We start from the raw sequence: 5,549 nt of genomic DNA on the forward strand, positions 1-5,549 counted from the left end.
CAAGGCAGGAGGATTACTTGAGGCCAGGAGTTCGAGACCAGGCTGGGCCACATAGTGAGATCTCCATCTCTAAAAAAAAAATTTAAAAACTAACCAGGTACAGTGATATGTACCTATAGTCCCAGCTACTCAGAAAGGTGAGATGGGATGATTGCTTGGGCCCAGGAGTTCAAGGATTCAGTAAGCTATGATCACAGCACTGCACTCCAGCTTGGGCAACAGGGCAAGACCCTATCTCTTAACAAAAAAAGTTTATTAGGCCGGGCACGGTGTCTCATGCCTGTAATCCCAACACTTTGGGAGGCTGAGGTGGGCCGATCACCTGAGGTCAGGAGTTCGAGACCAGCCTGACCAACATGGAGAAACCCGATTTCTACTAAAAATGCAAAATTAGCCGGGCATGGTGGTGCATGCCTGTAATCCCAGCTACTCAGGAGGCTGAGCCAGGAGAATCACCTGAACCCAGGAAGTGGAGGTTGGGGTGAGCCGAGATCCTGCCATTGCACTCCAGCCTGGGCAACAGGAGTGAAACTTGGTCTTAAAAAAAAAAAAAAAAAGTTTATTAACTCACAGTTCTTTTGGTTATACAAGAAGCATGGAACTGGCAGGAACTGGCATCTACTTAGCTTCTGGTGAGGGCGTCAGGCTGCTTCCACTCATGGCTGAAGGCAGAGGGGAGCAGACTTGAGCAGAAATCACTTGGTGAGAGAGGAAGCAAGAGGAAGGGGAGATACCAGTCTCTTTAATATCCACCTCTCTTGAGATGATGGGGCCACCTTTTCCTGGCCAGTTTATCCTGACCTATTCTGAATCCACCAAGGCCCTGAATCTCAGCTCCATCTCCTCCTCTGCTGTACCCCACAGACAAAGTGTTCATTCCTTTCTGAAGAACAGGCTGAGACCTTTCTGAGACCTGCTCTTTCTGGAGCCTCTGATGTTCCCTGTATGGGTCTCCACATGCCTCCTTCCTGGCTCTTTTCCCTATTGAGGAATCAGCTTCAATGTCACCTCCAAGTATGATCTTCACTGATGACACAGCTCAGCACAGACCTGCCTGCTTCTCATCTATCTCAAGTAATTAACCAACCTACACCACGTGGCTGAATTCCCTCTCTCTGCGTGTGTGTGTGTGTGTGTGTGTGTGTGTGTGTGTGTATGTGGTCATACCATCTTAAGTGACATTAATACCTAGTTATATATCTATACAGATAATATATATTTACACACAAATATGTATCTAAGACTATCCCTATAACTAGTAAATTGTGCTATGTTTTTGTTTTTTGTCTCCTCAGCTAAATCCACACTTCAAGAAAGGAGAGATAATTTTTGTTTGTTTGTTTGTTTTGAGACAGTCTCGCTCTGTTGCCCAGGCTGGAGTGCAATGGCACGATCTCAGCTCCCTGCAACCTCTGCCTCCCGGGTTCAAGCAATTCTCCTGCCTCAGCCTCCTGAGTAGCTAGAATTACAGGCACACGCCACCATGCCCAGCTAATTTTGTATTTTTAGTAGAGACGAGGTTTCACCATGTTGGTCAGGCTGGTCTCGAACTCCTGACCTTGTGATCCGCCTGTCTCGGCCTCCCAAAGTGCTGGGATTACAGGCGTGAGCCACTGAGTCCAGCCACAGAGATAGTTTTTATGGCCCACTATACATATATAATCAATATTCTTTATAAAACCCCAGCTCTCTCAGGAACTTACAGAACTATAAGAACTTACTACCTTCAGAGAGGAAATTGTATATTTGTGAGGGATCCACCCCCATGACCCAGATACCTCCTATTAGGCCCCACCTCCAACACCGGGGATCAAATGTAAACATCAGGTTTGGTGGAGACAAACCACAGCAGCCCTCCACAGTTGTGGCCATACCTTTGCATATAACTGTGAGGTCAATGGTGGGGCTGGTGACCTGGGAACCCAGAAAGACCTGCAGATTCATTGGTCCTATCTAGTTATCTGTACTCTACCAATAATGAGAGAAGTTCCTTGGGCTAGAGGCCACAACCTGGTGAGACAGTGGCTTCTGAGATGGGAAGAGAGCTTGAAAGGGAAGCTGGATGCGGTGGCTCACGCCTGTAACCCCAGCACTTTGGGAGGCCAAGGCGGGTGGATCGTGAGGTTAGGAGTTCAAGACCAGCCTGGCCAACATGGTGAAACCCCTTCTCTACTAACAAAAAAAATACAAAAATTACCTGGGCATGGTGGCGGGCGCCTGTAATCCCAGCTACTTGGGAGGCTGAGGCAGAGAACTGCTTGAACCCAGGAGGTGGAGGTTGCAGTGAGCCAAGATCACACAATGCCCTCCAGCCTGGGCAGCAGAGAGAGACTCCATCTCAAAAAAAAAGAGACCTTGAAAGGGAAGTGGCAGGATAAAAAGAAAATCTCTGGCTGGGCGTGGTGGCTCAAGCCTATAATCCCAGCACTTTGGGAGGCTGAGACGGGCGGATCACGAGGTCAGGAGATCGAGACCAGCCTGGCTAACACGGTGAAACTCCATCTCTACTAAAAATACAAAAACTTAGCCAGGCGTGGTGGTGGTCACCTGTAGTCCCAGCTACTCGGGAGGCTGAGGCAGGAGAATGGCGTGAACCCGGGAGGCAGAGCGTGCAGTGAGCTGAGATGGCGCCACTGCACTCCAGCCTGGGCGACAGTGCAAGACTCTGTCTCAAAAAAAAATCTGTCCTCCATCCCTTTTAATGTTTAACCTCAGATACTTGCCTGTATGAAGGAATTCAGTTCCAGTCAACAGCAGAACCAGAATTCTCAACTGATGATGGATCCATATCTGTCCCAGGACCAAGAAAGTTTAGAGAATAACTTAGATTTAGAGCCAGGGATAAAGAATAACTGCCCAATGAGGGTTCCAAAAGTCAGGGTAGTAGTCCTTGCTCCTAACAGCCAGTAATCTCTCCCCAAGGATTCACTAACCCCCAATACAAAGAAACAAGACTGGGAACTGGGAGATACCTTATTTGTCATCATTAGGTTTACAGGACCAGCATAGCACCTGTGACACAGTAGGAGATGAATAAAGCTATGCTGAATTGAGGAGCCCTAGGCCCAGCAGGGCAGCCAGCACAAGCACTGGTTTAAGGTCTGAGTAGCAGGGGCAAGGAAGCGGGGCTTTGTGCCCTTTCTGCTATGGCAATTCTTGCTCTGGAGCCTCATCCCCTTGCAACCTAGAGTTGGTTGGGGGCATTTTTGGTGGTGGGGTGGGTATTTATTTTTCTTAGGTTCCTAGTGAACATAATTTCTTTTGTTAAATTGTAAGTTATTTATTTTTTGAGACAGGGTCTCACTGTCATCTAAGCTGGAGTGCAGTGGTGCCATCACATCTCACTGCAGCTCCACCTCCTGTCAGATCAACCTCAACCGCCTGGGCTCAGGTGATCCTCCCACCTCAGACTCCCAAGTAGCTGAGACCACAGGCACACACCACCATGCCCAGCTAATTTTTCTTTTTTTTTTTTTTTTTGTGGAGACGGGGCTTCGCCATGTTGCCCAGGCTGCTCTTGAACTCCTGGCCTCAAGCAATCCACTTGTCTTGGCCTCTCAAAGTGCTGGGATGACAGGCGTGAGCCCTAGTGGACATAATTTCTTAAGTGGAAAAGGGACCTGCCCATATCCAGGCCAGGATCATTGAGCACAACTATCACAAGATCACAGTTTCTTCATTAATAATGACTTTAAATTATATAATCTCTAAGATCTCTTCCAGCCCTGAAGTTCTATGATACTAGTTAACGAAAAGAGCAGAAATAGGATATTAATTCCACAAATATTACTATAACCTTATGCTAAAAAGTGAATAAGGCAGTCTGCCCTTGGGGAGTGTAAAGTCAAATGAGAGAATGAACACTAAATCCCTGTAATGCTGTATAAGGGTTATGTAAATAATAGCATATATTTCTTGAACACTTACTATATGCCAGGTGTCATTCTAAACACTTTACAACTGAACTTCACAATTCCACTTCCATTAGATGGGTTCTGTTATCTCCACTTAGCTAAAGAAACTGAGACATAAAGAGGTTTAATAATTTGCCAGTAGGTGACAGCAAATAATTTGGCTTCAGGGTTTATGTTGAGTCACTCAGCAGTTAAGAACATTATTGATGGAAGATTGGGAAGAGCATGCATGAAGGCTCTCACAGTTTTGTTACAAGTTCCTAGTGATTTTGTGACATTAAGTGGGTTTAGGTCTGGGTTCCCAAGCCCCAGGCCATGGATGGATACTGGTCCATGAGTGAGCAAAGCTTAATCTGTATTTACAGCAGCTCCCCATTGCTCACATTACCACCTGAGCTCCGTCTCCTATCAGATCAGCCGTGGCATTAGAGTCTCATAGCAGCATGAACCCTATTGTGAACCGCACATGCAAGGGATCTAGATTGTGGGCTCCTTATGAGAATCTAATGCCTGATGATCTGTGGTTGTTTCCCATCACCCCCAGACGGGACCGTCTAGTTGCAGGAAAACAAGCTTGGGGCTCCCACTGATTCTAAGTTGAGTTGTATAATTATTTCATTATATATTGTAATGTAATAATAAAGTGCACAATAAATGTGCTTGAATCATCCCAAAACCAGCTCCCCCCTCCCCCCATTTCCACCCCATGGAAAAACTGTCTTCCACAAAACCAACCCCTAGTGCCAAAAAGGTTGGAGACTGCTGGTTTAAATCATATTTTATTTGGCTCTTGGTGAAGTCCCCATCAGCATAACCAGAAGAAAACCACTTCTTTGTTGTCGGTTTTTTTTGCGGGGCGGGGGGGTTGTTTGTTTGTTTTTGAGACAGCGTCTCTCTCTCTGTTGCTTACGCTGGAGTGCAGTGGCCCGATCTTGGCTCACTTTTCATCATGTTGCCCAAGCTGGTCTTGAACTCCCTACCTCCGGTAATCCGCCTGCCTCAGCCTCCCAAAGTGCTGGGATTACAGATGTGAGCCACTGCGCCCCGCCAGAAAACTACTTCTTTGGAGTCCACAGGGAGCTGGGTACAAATTCCAGGTTTATCACTTAACTGGTAAACTTCACCAAGTCTAAGCTTCATTTGTTTAACAAGAATAACTATTGGCTTCATTGGGCGGTTATAATGATTAAATACTAAGTTGAGCTATATGAACCTGCTGTTTCTGGAGGCAAAAACAGTCTAACATCATGAGGGGGGAGAATCTACCAAAATGGTAAGGATTCCTTTGTGCTTCTGATTTTTGAAAACTTCAGCCCTAAATTCTTCCTTTTTACCTCTCTTGCCCAAGGCATAGTGCCACCCAACGGTCTGCGTGTCCCTGGGAGCTCGGAGGTTGCACACTGTTGACCTACCCTACTGAGGCCAGTAAATTAGTCAAGGGACAGCCTCATGAGATTTGGGAGTTCCACAAGGATCTGGAGTTTCTTTCCAGCCGGTCACAAGCTCATCCCTTGGGGGCTAGAGAATTCAAGAGCCCTGACACATAGCCTACCACACAGAGACTCAGAGTGCACTTTCACCCTCCTTTTCAACGCCTATTTGCCTCACTGTACAATGAGTAGTGACACTGGCTCT

This window comes from Colobus angolensis, unplaced genomic scaffold (assembly GCF_000951035.1).
Source record: "Colobus angolensis palliatus isolate OR3802 unplaced genomic scaffold, Cang.pa_1.0 Scaffold99, whole genome shotgun sequence".
Taxonomy (NCBI): Eukaryota; Metazoa; Chordata; class Mammalia; order Primates; family Cercopithecidae; genus Colobus; species Colobus angolensis.